We start from the raw sequence: 14904 nt of genomic DNA on the forward strand, positions 1-14904 counted from the left end.
TACAAAAATTTTAGATAGCCAATCAAAAATCAAAATGAAACAACCTCTATGTAAAGATTATCTATGGATCATGGGTGGGTTCTACTTACCTTTACTATCGATTTGCATCTTGCCCATGTGCGTGTGCTCTTCTGTGCATGCGCAGAAGCTTCTGCGCATGCGCAGATCAACTTTGATGACATCCAGGTCAGTGGGCGGAGCTCCTGCCAGTTTTACTACCAGTTCTTGCAAACCAGTCTGAACCGGGGGCAACCCACCACTGCTATGGACTTTTTCCAGACCTATTAAATTCTTCATGCTGATCCACCAAGTACAGAATAAGAACTAAAATCTGCAAATTTGAGAGTTAGGGGTTTCACTCTGGTTTCCTGCCCTTCCCTTAAGAAGTCCCACTGGGTTCAACCTCATGCAAGTTGCAAGAGTCTTTTTTCCAGGCTATACCTATAGAATTGACAAGATACCTTATGTCAGTAGAATTATGCACATACAATAGGATTATGAATGCATATCCGCCTGAAGTAATTATGGTAATTTATAACTACCTTCCTGTTTTTCAATTCATTGATATGTTTACATTTGAGAGTCAATGTATTATGTAGGACATGTTCATAAGGAAAAGTCTCATGGGTACAAAGTCATTGTGTTATTTATTTATTTATTTATTTATTGTCTCTATGGGAAATTCTTTTCCTTACATGACAAATCTTTGTCTATGGCTCTTCTTTTTTTTTTCAACATGACATTTCTTCCCCCCCCTCCTAATTACCACTTTGAAAGAAAGCAAAGATCTCATGTTAAAGTCAGATTCAGAGAATCATTTTCAGAGCTATTAAGCAACTCAGCAGGGGGAGAAAAATCAATATTCTCTCTGATAGAAATTATGTGAGAGAATGGTAACACTGCATATTATAGGTGGAAATTGCAAACAGATCATTTTTTAAAAATTTTTTCTCACTCTCGATTCTTTTTTCTTCAATCTGTGCAGACACTTCCCTGAAGTTTCCTTTATTTTTTTCAAGTGCAGCCAGGAATTTATGAGCTAATTCAATCTTCCTTCTTCTTCAAGAAAGTTCTGTATTCTTAATTGATTCCTAATGATGCTATAACTGGATACACTTGTCTTATGTCACAGAGAAAGATGGTGTTCACAGAGAACTATGATAAGGCCAAAATGACAATTGCTGTGCAGTGACATCATCATCCAAATGTAGATGTTGTATACATGTGTCCTGACATCTAATGGAAGTTCACAAGTCATGGCATTTGCTAATAGTGTCAACATAGGCTTTCATAATTTATCCTCTTTGCCATCCCTACTGATCAATTTCCATGCATAAGTATGGCCTTCTTTCATATAGATATTACATGTATCTAACATTAATCAATCTAATACTACTTTATTACAATTCCTAAGTTAATCTAATACATTGGAACTTGTTAAGTTCCAATGCCAGGTGCAAACATAACAGTAGAGTTCAAACCAGCAACTTCATTGTTTGATGCCTATTCCACAAGAATCTCCTCAGACTGATAGCTTTTGCCTAGGAAGGCATTTGGGGTGGAGTGGGGAGTCAGATCTTGTCCCCGTTTCTGTAATGAGTCCAGACTATTCCCTGCTTGAGACCACTCTTGACTAGGATAGTTGTTCTCCAAGTCAGCCAAGAATAGATTTCATTTTTTTTAATGTTTTTATGCCACTTTTGATAAAAAAAGTACTCACGTTTTTGTTTTTCTTTTAATGCCTTGTAATCCCTTGCATCAGGGTGGAGCAGGTGAATGGTGTTGAGCATTTACTGATCGGATGCCCTTCCTGACACCTACATAGAGTGATATACGAAAAAAGATAGGTTTACAAAACTACTGTGATGACTAACATTATGTTGAAACTTCTTTCCAGCTTATTGATACTTTCACCATTGCAGCACTTGCCCTTTGTAACCTGGGTGGAGAACAAATAAAATGGCTTCCCTTGCAAGAAAGAGGCCGATTAAATATCACTTTTTCTTCTTACCTAAAACTGATTTGGGATGGCCATAGAGATGCTGATGAGCAAACCTTAGTGGGGTAAAAGTAATAATTTTACACATCAAGAGCACCAAAGAACACATACACACTCATGAAACATGGAAAATTGCATAGGTTTCAGTTTCACATATTAAACTAGAAGTTAAAAAAAAGTTTCTGTACGGTATTGGGTTTTACTTATTTATTAGAATTTTTTTTAAAAAAAAATCCTGCCTTTTTATTTTATTGCTATTACTGATTACGTATGCAGGCCACATAATATTGCTGCTCAAATATATGCCTGCTTGCATATATTATAATTTTTGCAAACTCAGTGGACTTAATTTTCTGTAAAATTTGGCAAACCAAGCAGTGGAAAACTTTGCTCTAGACTCAAGTGCCTTCTAGGAAAGGCACAACAATTATACTTTGCTGATTCCAGTGCCTCAGTATAAGGTGCAGGCTTACCATCTGTGCATTTATAAGTGATATGAGACTTGAAATAGCCACAGAGACACCTTACAAATGGCTCCTTGCCATTATTCCTTCATCTACCAAATCCGAGGATTTTTGCCTTAGCTTTATTCCTCTAGTAATTGGGCCAAAGTCTGGATGCCAATGCTGCTTTCATTATGAGTTAGCCTAAGAGTTTACATCATGTGACTCCTTGTAAGTGCATATCAGGCTTTTGGGTAGACCAGAAAGACATACTGTAAATACATGATGCGGTTTTGCAGAAGCATTCTCTACTGACACAGGAGGAGGTTCATTGCAAAAATTGATAGTAAAAGTGAAAAATGATCCAGGTGCAGACAGTCTGGGATTTCTTGCCAAGGATGGTCCATAAGGTTCTTCTCTAGTAAGCGTCAGGTGGCTAGTAAACACTGTAGACATTACTACTATTGGCATAAACTTGTATACAACTCTGTTCATTCCAGATTGTTTGCAATCAACAAAAGGAAATGCAAATTATAAACAGTTACAGCCACCAATCAACCGTTGCACTTTTCACCAAAGACCCCTTTGAAATATACTCTTTTACACTCTTCTAAAAGGACAATAAGAAAGGGGTTAATTGCTCCCGGTTCGGACCGGATCGCCCAATCCTGTAGCGATGGCAGCGGGTGGTTCGGAGAACCAGTAGCAAAAATCCCTGCCTCCCCCACCCCATGCCTAGCTGAGCCATGCGATCATCAGAGGCTTTTTTTTTTTACTTTTAAAAGCATTTTTCTTCAGCCGAAGGTTGAAGAAGGTTTTAAAAAAGCCTCTGATTATCGTACAGCTCATCTGGGATCGTCAGAGCCTTTTAAAAGAATTTTTTTCTATTTTTTTCTTGGCTGAAGAGGTTGTAGAAGTTGCCTGATCGTCACAGGCTTTTTTTTCTTTTAAAAGCAAAAAAAAATGCTTTTAAAAGAAAACAAAAGAGCCTTGGTAGTACAGGAGTTTAAGGCACCCTGTTATTAAGCTGGTTATTAAGACCAGCTGCCTGCAATTACTGCAGGGTTCGAATCTCGCCAAGGCTCAAGGTTGACTCAGCCTTCCATCCTTTCTAAGGTAGGTAAATTGAGGACCCAGTTGTGGGGGCAATAAGCTGACTTTGTATAAATATACAAAAGGATGAAGGCTATTGCTGAGCACATTGTAAGCCGCCCTGAGTCTTCGGAGAAGGGCGGCATATAAATCAAATTAAAAAAAAAAAAGCCTCTGATGATCAGGCAACTCAGCTGGGATCATCAGAGCCTTTTAAAAGCATTTTTTTTAACAACCTCTTCAGCCAAAAAGGATGTAGAAAAAATGCTTTAAAAAAAAAGAAAAAAAGTTGGCCAGGCCTACCCAGTAACATTACCCAGTGGTGGGATTCAAATAATTTAACAACCGGTTCTCTGCCTTAATGATTTCTTCCAACAACCAGTTCACCAAACTGCTCAGAAAGTTAACAACCAGTTCTCCCAAAGTGCTGCAAACTGGCTGAATCCCACCACTGCCATTACCCCTCCCCACCAAGTCACACCCACAGAACCGGTGGTAACAAATTTTACATTTCACCACTGGGTTAATTTGACCTTGGAGAGGGGATATACAATTCCACAAAGATGAGGCTATTATTGAGAAAGCTTCCAGTCATCAATATATCAGATAGGTAGATCCTATCTGGAACAGATGAAAGTATAAGGACCCAAGCCATAAATGTTCATGTAGACATTACTTCAGTTTTGTAAAATGTTTTATTGTAGTCATTAAGATCTTGCCCTGGTTTAGCTGGCATTTATGTTTTTTTTTTCTTTATCTTTTTAAATGATGACGTGTCCTACCTGATCTTTTCAAGTTTTCTTTGTGCTATGTTTGTTTTGCTGAGAATATTTGGAGAAAGCCTGGACATAAATAAGGTTGAAAGTCAAATTATAAGCCCATTCATTCATTCATTCATTCATTCATTCATATATTTTCCTATCATTATTCTGAAAAAAATCTATTTAGCTTCTTTCTTCACTGATCGAGATGGTGTTTGTAGCTTTAACCAATGAATCAAGAGGATAGATGTGTCAGAGGCATGAGAAAGAAAGCAGTTGGCTAATTTCAAGGGCCAACTCCCAGGAAGAAAATTTCAAATGCTCCCATCACCCTGATACTGTTTTTCCCAGAAAGGGTACAGTTTTGATGACATCTTCCTGATGTCATTTGAAGTGTAGCAGGGAACCTGGGTGGAAAGAGTTGCACCTTATTCTCTTCCACACCCTTCCAGTGGATTAATATGATTTTTCTCTTTAATTTGATTTGTCACCTTTGAGTATTTAGAAACATGGAGCTATTTCTCTGCTTCTGACTATACTATAACTGTGAATTGTTTCAAATTAGACTCTAGCCTGAATTGTCAAATACATTTTTTTCTTCTCTGAAGGAACCATGACATTTATTAATTTAAATCGGGCAAGGAATAATGTCTGAAGACTTTCCTTTAGCCTTAATCTAAGTAATCACTGGGAGCCAATATTGGCCATGGAAGGAAAGTTATTGGATACATATAGAATGAGTACTTACATGATTCTCTTTCCATAAACATATCAATAATGGGGCAATGGAAAGACATAGAATTATTTGGATTAGAAAGGGAAAAGATCTCTTCATCTTTCTTGCATGGTTAGAGTCAAAAGCTGTACCTTAATCTCATTTGCTTTTCATAGAACAAAATAATGTGATGAGATCCAATGAACTTCTCATGTAATATCTAGGTTGGCTTTTTTTAAATATGGAGAAAGAAACAGGGTTGACAGAATCACCTGATGCTGAGATGGGTAGCATACAAATTTAAAAAATAAATAAAAAAGTCTCCTGTTCCCATCTTTGACTAGTCATATATTTAGGGTCAGAAGATTTCCCACACAAAAGAGGTAGGAATGAAGGCTCCTTTAACCTAGACATCATGCATGCATGAATTATATTCTGTATTTAAGGGAGAGAACAATTATTTTTTAAAAAAAGCTCTTATAATATAAAGCCTGCTCATATGATATTTATTTATTTACAAAAAGTCTGTATACACTACTCTTTTTTAAAAAAGCCTTCCATTTATGGTAATTGTAAAAAGCATAGCATAAAAACAGAATTAAAAACAACAACAGTAAAAAGTATCTTTTAAAAAGGAAACATTAAAGGGAAATAATGGATTGTGTTCAGCAGGACCATATGGAGGAGAAGGTCTTCATAGAATCAAGGTTAATGATAAGCAAAATGCTGTGCATCCATCATTTAACGCAGAATGAAATTCTGTTGACCTTGAACATGCTACTAAGTCCTGAATGATCTTACATAATTCTGGTTTTATAATATTTTTCTTGTGGCCACTTGCATGCATGACTGGTTTTCAAAGACTGTTCTAACACTATTACCATGGCCCTGGTTTGTGTTATTCTAATACACAAACTTAAAAAGCAAAAAATCCTCACAATTACCAGCAAAAATAGAACTCCTATTTCAAAAAAAAGAAGAATCCTTCTGATACTACAAATATCTGTTATTGGAATAAAGCTGTGTACAAAAGTCAAAAGAGCTTTCATTTATTACAACCAGTGATTTGAATATAGTTAATTTGGAGAACTATGGCATCTAATATGCTAACGTTTTCATAAACAGAGCAAAAAAAGAGTGCCACCCGTTCAATACTCAGATGTATGCATACACATACATCTGTGAAACATAAACATCTCATATACTTCAGGCCCAACTGCTGACATTTTTTTCGCCAGAAAAAAAATTGAGTATACCACACATTCCTATAATCCAACAGCAAGCACATTTTTCTAGTTTTCTGAATGTTTGCATTGTCTGCTTTATGAATTGTACTTCTGCTGTTGGTTCACTAATTATTTTTGTTTTAGCAATTGTCCCTGATTTCTCCATCAGACAGTTGAAGGAGGCCATGTCATCTGTTCCAGAAGTGTATAATCAAGGAATGAATAATCAAACAAAAAGCTTTTTGGGGGGGGTGGGGGGGGTGAGAGTGGAAATGGAACAATTGATAGTCTGGTTAGATACGGTGTTTTCTGTTCTCACAATTGCTGCAGAAACGAAAAGAACTACCCGTTAGTTTACAGGCTTGAGTTGCTTTATAAGGGGATGCTTACCTTGTAAAGAGGGAGGTGCAAAGAAAACAACCTAAATTCAGTGAAGTAGAAATGTCTTTCAAACAACACATACTTATCTTATCCTATAATCTGATGCCAAACTCCCTGAAAAAAAATGTTTGAGTAGGTGGCTCATGTTTGCATACTTATGAATGCACACGTCTGGAATTCCAGAATGGGAAGAAGGAATGACATTCATTTCTGTAAAAGTCCTGCAATATCTACCAAGTCTTGGCTATAAATTTCATTGCATAGCTGTGGTGAACAGCAATGAAACGAGTGAGGAAATATCTGATTAAAGTGTGCATTGCTGCTGAGGCAACTGCATGTTGCCATAGCAATCGAGATGAAATGTGCAAGGAGTGAGATAATTAAATCTAACCCCTTTAGAAGTTTTTGTGACAGTCTATGCGTTGCCAATAAGGAAAAAAAAGTTATCTCCCATATTAAAGATAAAACTCACTCCTCATGGAAGTACTTCTTGTTGATATTTTGTTGTTCTCTCTATTAAATACTCGGCTCCAGGTATCTTATTTAAATGTTCCCCTTAATAATCCCATGCAGTTTTGACCTTGACTTGTAACCTGACAAAAGAATGAGCTGGTTTATTCTTCCACAGAAGAAGTATGAATAGCCAGCTATCTGCCTTTATATATCTACCTATGCACTCCCCCAACCCTCAATATAATAAAGTCAGACTGCCTTAGATTATGATTCAATAATATCTAGAACGTGCTGCCCTCTTCAGGAACTGGTGATCAAAAAAAAAAGAAAAAAGAAAAAAGAAGGGTTTTTTGACTATGACTTTGCTGTTTTAGAAAGTTGGATGAGCAAACATGACCTAAAGGATCCTGTAAGATCACAGCATTAGTGATACAAGCAGTCAGAGGATGATTAAAACTGCAGAAAAAACAATTACTACCAACCTGTCTTCCATTGAGGACCTATATACTGCATGAGTCAAAAAGAGGGCTGTGAAAATATTTACAGACCCCTCACTTCCTGGACATAAACTGTTTCAACTCCTACCCTCAAAACGATGCTATAGAGCACTGCACACCAGAACAATTAGAAACAAGAACAGTTTTTTCCTGAACGCCATCACTCTGCTAGACAAATAATTCCCTCGATACTGTCAAACTAGTTACTAAGTCTGCATTACTATTAATCTTCTCATCGTTCCTTTCACCCATCTCCTCCCACTTATGACTGTATGACTGTAACCTTGTTGCTGGTATCCTTACGATTTATATTGACTGTTTCCTAATATGATTTGATTGCTTATTTGTTCCCTATGACTATCATTCAGTGTTGTACTTTATCATTCTTGACAAATGTATCTTTTCTTTTATGTACACCGAGAGCGCATGCACCAAAGACAAATTCCTTGTGTGTGAAATCACACATGGCCAATAAAGAATTCTATTCTATTCCATTCTAAAGGAAGAAGGATAAAATAATATTTCTGTGTCAGACATTCAGCTGAAGAGGCAAAGTTCAAAGAAGTTGATACCTAGAATTCACAACAATAAGCTGTTTGATGCCAGGGGAAAATTCAGCTATGTGTTTAATTTAATCACATCTTTTTATTATTATTATTATTAAGTCTTACTTTACCAGTTGGGGTTTTGTCACAGGCATCCTAAACTTGGCAAGCTCCCAAAATGTTGGATTCAAAGATTCCAGCTGCCCAACCGCGTCCTCAGGCAGTTGCCACTTTCATCAGAACGATTAAGAAGCAGCACCGTGGCTTTGTGCCACAAGTCCCACACCTTTCTACGGGGTGTGTGATTATGTTGGTTTTTAATCCTGTGCTCGCCACCCACTGTGGCAATTTGCGAAATGGACGGCAATATAAATCAACCGAGTAAATAAATAAATAAAGGGGCATGGAGAAGGCAGCATGGTCTCGCCATGCTGCTGCTTTCATTATTCCTTTTGGCCCAGCTCCCCTGTGGAGGCCACTGCATCTCCTGGAATTATTTGTAGAATTATTTCAATTTTGGGGAGGCTGTAGGAAATTAAATGCTTACTGCAGTGTGAACATAAGGATGGACTGGTAATATTCTGAGACTGGTCAAGCAGATTATATGACTTTTGCCTTTATCTGGAACTACTGAGTTTCCCTGAAAACAAAACCCAACTGGAAAATAAGCCCTAGCATGATTCTTTAGGTTACCCCAAAAATAAGCCCCATTTAACCTCGTCAGTCAGACGGATGCATTTAGTGACATATTTCTCCTAAAATAAGTCCTAACTCAAAAATAAGCTGTAATGTGTCTTTTGGAGCAAAAATTAATATAAGACCCAGTTTTATTTTCAGAGAAACACAGTATGTGGAGTGCTGGTGTTGGAGACCTTGCTGCTTCAGATGTTTTAAATTTAGGGTGACTACTTATTATGAATGTGCTAACCATGACATGTAGGAAGGGTAAATTTAGAAACACAGAAAAGTAGCTTATGTCAGGTCAAACTGTTTATTTAACTCACCATTGCCCTGTCAATGGGCAATCCAAGGCTTGTAGGCTGCCCTCAGATCAATCCCTTATGTCCCTGCTGAAATTTGCTAACAGATCTCCAGGTCATGATTTTTCATGGGGGAGGGGGAGGGGATGGAAAGAAGCTTGTGAACCCTTTGTTAGATTCCATGGGCCTATTTTTGCATTAAAGAAAACCCCATTTTCCCAAACCATTAAAAGAAGTGTGGGGAGGAAGCAAACCTTTTAGTTTTGTTGGTGGAAGCACTTGGCCATCGGAAACACTTCTGAGGAGGAAAATTGAAACTCAACCCTGATCCAGTTTAGTGGTAGCTGCTCCTTTAGTGTCAGATGCCTGTCACATGACTTGTTTTGTGATTGTCTTTGTTAGCAATACCAGGGATTGAACTCAAGGCTTCCTACATGCATGTAGGCATGTAGTTCATCTGTATGCTACAGTAGCTTTAATGAATGGTCTATAAATACATAGGTTTTGCACTACAGATACATAACATTCACACACGCACACACATGCTCACGCACACACAAGCACAGACACCAAGGAGTTTCCGATTTGACCAGAGTGGCCTAGGCAGATATGACATTTTTGACACAAAAGCAGATGTGACATTTTTGACACACTCTGAAAAGCTTGCTTTGTAGTTTTAGTCATTGATTTGTTTCATTTTTTTTGTGTGTGGGTTGCTGATCCATTATGTTGAGAATCCCCGTGGATAAGGGCATAATAACTAATAACGTGTCTTGGCTTTCCAGGGTACTTTTGGCATAATGATGAATTTCATCTTTCCCAGAATGGTAAGCAGAAATCTATTTTCTGTATCTGACACCAATAAATGCAGTGAGAACAAGCAAATTGTCATTTTAAAATAATGAAAATTCACTTAAAATAAATATGCAAGTTGATAAGGATAATATTAATATAGATGTAAGTATTTGCATATTTAGACCTTATAAAGCCATCTATAAAACTCCCATTGAATTTTTGTTGAGTATTTTTTGGTAGTTGTTTCTAAAGAAATAAAAAGATTTACCACCTCTGCTGGAAATGCTTTGGAAACCTGGGGTGTTTACCAATGCATTTTGCTACATAATTTATTGTAATATATACATACCCACACACATAAATATAGTTTATGTTCTATCAGTAAAGAAAAGAATTGTATCTCTCCTTTAGATTGAAAGAGGGTTAGGCCTATATAATGTTTTACCATGTTGAACTGTATAAAAATTGATCCTTATTTATGATTCACTAGGGTTTTGCTGCATATGTGAATTTAAAATGGTATACTTTCTGAATATAGACACTCCATCTTCAGTTAGAGTTGCATGCAACCATGTTGTTTAGGGAACAAACATACACAGTAAGAGTTGCAAAGTTTTTCCTATTTTAAGACTAAATAAAAATAGGTTGATTTTACCTTTTAATTAGAGCATCTTTGCAAGCAAATAAATGAAAGTTCATCATACTGTACCTGCAAAGTTCATGAATAAATGAGACTTTATAGAAAGGTAACCTGGACAAGATATGCTAATTGTTCAGGAGAGTTGTACTTAGCCATTCAATCTTCCATCTTCCATTGTTCTTTGACCTTCTCATTCCTCAAAGTTCTCATCGGAAATAAACGTAAAGCCATTGAATGATTGAAGTAGTTTTACCCTGGGGAAAAATACTGCTGAATAACTATAATCTCAGGAGGGTGGGATACAGGATATGTGTGTATGTGTGTGTGCATGCACACATAAGCACAAACAAGTGTGCCCTGGATGTTTTTTGCTGTCTGTAAAATGGCAAAGGCATGCTTCCAATTGAAGAAAACATAATATGAGCCATGGTTTCAAATCAAACTTTTAACTATGATGTCCAAGACTGTAGTTGTATTTTCCAGCCAATATATTCTTTCTCACCTATTGGGATTTCCGATTTGGCTGGCCCGAGACATTTGTATTTAGTCTGATCTTTTGCAACACTTTCAGACCTAGTGTTGAGATGCACACAATTGTACAAGTTGAACACCTTATGCTAATAATGTAGGGTAGGGTAGGGTAGGGTAGGGTAGGGTAGGATAGGATAGGATAGGATAGGATAGGATAGGATAGGATAGGACAGGACAGGACAGGACAGAACAGAACAGAACAGAACAGAACAGAACAGAACAGAACAACAGAGTTGGAAGGGACATTGGACATCTTCTAGTCCAATCCCCTGCTTAGGCAGGAAACCCTATACCATTTCAGATGAATGGTTATCCAATCTCTTCTTAAAAACTTCCAGTGTTGGAGCATTCACAACTTCTGGAGGCAAGTTGTTCCATTGATTAATTGTTCTAACTGTCAGGAAATTTCTCCTTAGTTCTAGGTTGCTTCTCTCCTTGATTAGTTTCCACCCATTGGTTCTTGTCCTGCCCTCATGTGCATTGGAGAATAGCTTCACTCCCTCTTGTTTGTGGCAACCCCTGAGATATTGGAACACTGCTATCATGTCTCCCCTAGTCCTTCTCTTCATTAAACTAAACATATCCAGTTCCTGTAACCGTTCTTCATATGTTTTAGCCTCCAGGCCCCTAATCATCTTTGTTGCTCTTCTCTGCACTCTTTCTAGAGTCTCAACATCTTTTTTACGTCGTGGCAACCAAAACCAGTACTATGGTCAATTAACTACACTATGTTGTATGATCAGGTAAAAAGAATTAGAAAGAAGCTGGAAAAGAACTGCTCAAAGACATCCAGCGATGTCTTTAGAAATGAAAACAAACAAAGGTTCATCAGTGCTGACCCACAGACAGGTGAACTCCCCTTCTTAATTCTTCAGAAAATCATGTGCTTTATTGCAAAGCAGACAGTAACAAATCAACACTGACTGATTCACAGTCTTTAGTGTTAACTAATGTTGTCGTCTAATTGGACAGTGGAAAGTCAGCAAGCGAACAGCCAAACTCACCAAGTTCAACTCTGAGCCACAGATAGTTTCTTCTCTTAGAAGAGTCTTTAGTTTAGCATAAATAGAAGCAATGGAACCAGTGGTGGGATTCAGCCAGTTCGCACCACTTCAGGAGAACCAGTTGATAATGTTCTGAGCAGTTTGGCAAACTGGTTGTTGGAAGAAATCATTAGGGCAGAAAACCGGTTATTAAATTACTTGAATCCCACCACTGAATGGAACCCACTGTGGGTCAGATCTATCCCACCTAAAGTGGGGGGAAACAATGTTTGAAAGCTGCTCTAGTGTAAATGGATGTTGAGCTAAATTGACACCTTTGTTTCCCCAAAATTTTATCCTCATATGTAGGAGACTTCACTTTTTCATCTCATTGTCAGGTGCTTTAGAATTTTCTTTTGGAGAAGCTATAAGGTTATTTTATATCATTTATGATGAGAAAAGAGTGCTGCTGTTGAAAGTCATTAATGCGTGGGAAGCCAATAAGGCTGCAGATTGTTGGAAAGATGGCTGCACAATTAAAGAACAAACACTCCTACACATCTCTCAACAATTGACCAGTTAAGAGCCTGGAACTCCACCTATGAAAATTGAACTATTTTTTACTTCTCTCTTGAAGAAACAAAACACAATCTGAAGCCATTTCCTTCCGTGAAGACAATAGACTATTTTCAATACAGCGGTAGCATAATTCTAGACAATCCTAAGGAAGTCCTCGACTTACACTCATTCATTTAACAACCCTCAACGTTACGAAGGTGGTGAAACAAGATACGAACAGGGTCACGTGATCACAATAAGGGAACTTATAAACTAGCATGTATTTGCAATGATTGCAGTAATTTGCTACCTTTCCAGGGGGCTTCCAATAAGCAAATGGGTGAAGGTGATTTGCTTAATGACCATGGCAAAGTGGTCATAAATTCAGGCGTGATTCACTTAACAATTGCATTGTTTAGCAACAGAATTACCACCCCCAAATGTGGTTGTTATGCTGAGGACTACCTGTATTCATACTGTAATAAGCTATTCTTCATCTTTTTTTTTATTATTATTTATTTTAAACACTGGATTCAGTGCTTGAAGGCTGGAAACAAATCAGTCAAAACAAAGAAACGAATCAGCAACCACTTTCAAATAAAATGATGAAATCTATGACAATAACATATGTCTGAAGCCAAAATGCTCATAACCTCTGTGTATTATATACCTATCAGCATGAGGTAATTGACAGTCCTCTGAAGGCTTCATTTCCAAGCATACCTCACTGTCAACACACTGCTGCACATTATACAAAAAATGTGCATCTCTCTTTAGAAGCATTCCATTCTGATTCTGGAAATGCAGGAGATTTTTGGGAACGGACAAAAGAAGCTCTGATTCTACTTTGGACAAACCTTTAGAACTCAAAGCAGAACTGTTTCAAGATTAGGTAAAGGTAAAGATTCCCCTTGCACATATGTGCTAGTCATTCCCGACTCTAGGGGGCGGTGCTCATCTCTGTTTCAAAGCTGAGGAGCCAGCACTGTCTGAAGACATCTCTGTGGTCATGTGGCCAGCATGACTAAATGCCAAAGGCGCACGGAATGCTCTTACCTTCCCACCAAAGGTGGTCCCTATTTTTTCTACTTGCATTTTTTAAGTGCTTTTGAACTGCTAGGTTGGCAGAAGTTGGGACAAGTAACGGGAGCTCACCCCGTTATGCGGAACTAGGGATTCGAACTGCTGACCTTTCGATCGACAAACTCAGCATCTTAGCCACTGAACCACCATGTCCCTGTTTCAAGATAAGGCACTTCCAAATTGTCAGAATATCACATTTCAAGCTTAGAAAACATATTTTAATAATTGGAAAATCATAGAATGGCCCTCTCAGCCTCTGCTTAAACTTCTTTCTTCATCAATCCACTAATGTTGTTTCAGTGCTAGGGTTTACCTCTGTAGTAAATGTGGGTGTGAGAACAAGTAGGTTGTCTTTCTTAAATCAGTGAGTAAATCACAACATGCAATCTTCTATTGTACAAAGACATCTACACCCTGGAATCTTTTAATTAAGCACTTCCTCAAACTGGACATACTGGTGAAAACTGGATCTTTCTCTCTCGGTCAACCACATCATTTTATTATTTTTTTTGTAATATGACTCCTCTGCCAAATTTATTTTAACATACTACAAAAGTCATTGTAATGCACTTAAAGAGTTCACAAGAACTATAAGGTGATGTACTAGAATCGCTGTTTGCCAACAATTGATTTAGGCCAGTAAGGTTGTTATTTGATTCTTTCCATTAATCGCATGTTAAGCATTAGAGGTTCAGTCAGAGAAACAGAGAAAAACTGGCTCTGGGAGAAGTGCTTAATTTTAGTTTGTTTGTTTGTTTCTGTCAACAAAGGAAGGTGTGTCCAAGCAGTTCATTTCAAGGCAGGGACAGAAAATAGGTTTCAGTTGACAGTTCTTGTTCTTGTATTTAGTACATCTCGGGCAAACACCCATATGGATGTTAGCTTTGATTTCTGGTTTCTATCATAATTATCATCACTGAAATACTTTACTATGGTATTTGCAAAAATTTAATATCTTGTAATAACAGCTCACCCTTAAAAACCACATTTAAAGCTAGTTTGGAATCAGAACAATGGAGCTGTTGTAGCCCAATCTCTGTGTAGTGAAGGATCTACGAAAGAATTCTGGACAAATCACTATTCAGCTTCTGCTTGAAGATGTCCACTGAAGGAAAACACACCGGTTTGGAAGGCAATCTATTCTACTGATTAGGAGCTTTTACTGTCAAGAAATTTCTCCTAAACTTAAAATCTACTTCCATGTGGTTTTAACTCATTCGAT

General features: G+C 37.6%; 1 long non-coding RNA gene across 1 annotated transcript in view; it reads right to left on the reverse strand.

Annotated features, from left to right (window-relative positions):
* Positions 1–14904, reverse strand: part of LOC148114637 (uncharacterized) — a 114861-nt gene that overhangs the window by 45042 nt on the left and 54915 nt on the right. The window contains exon 3 of the long non-coding RNA XR_015733134.1: positions 1721–1817. This is a non-coding gene — a long non-coding RNA (uncharacterized LOC148114637). The remainder of the gene's footprint in view (positions 1–1720; positions 1818–14904) is intronic.

This window comes from Pantherophis guttatus, chromosome 3, assembly GCF_059756535.1.
Source record: "Pantherophis guttatus breed Tessera chromosome 3, ASM5975653v1, whole genome shotgun sequence".
Lineage (NCBI taxonomy): Eukaryota > Metazoa > Chordata > Lepidosauria > Squamata > Colubridae > Pantherophis > Pantherophis guttatus.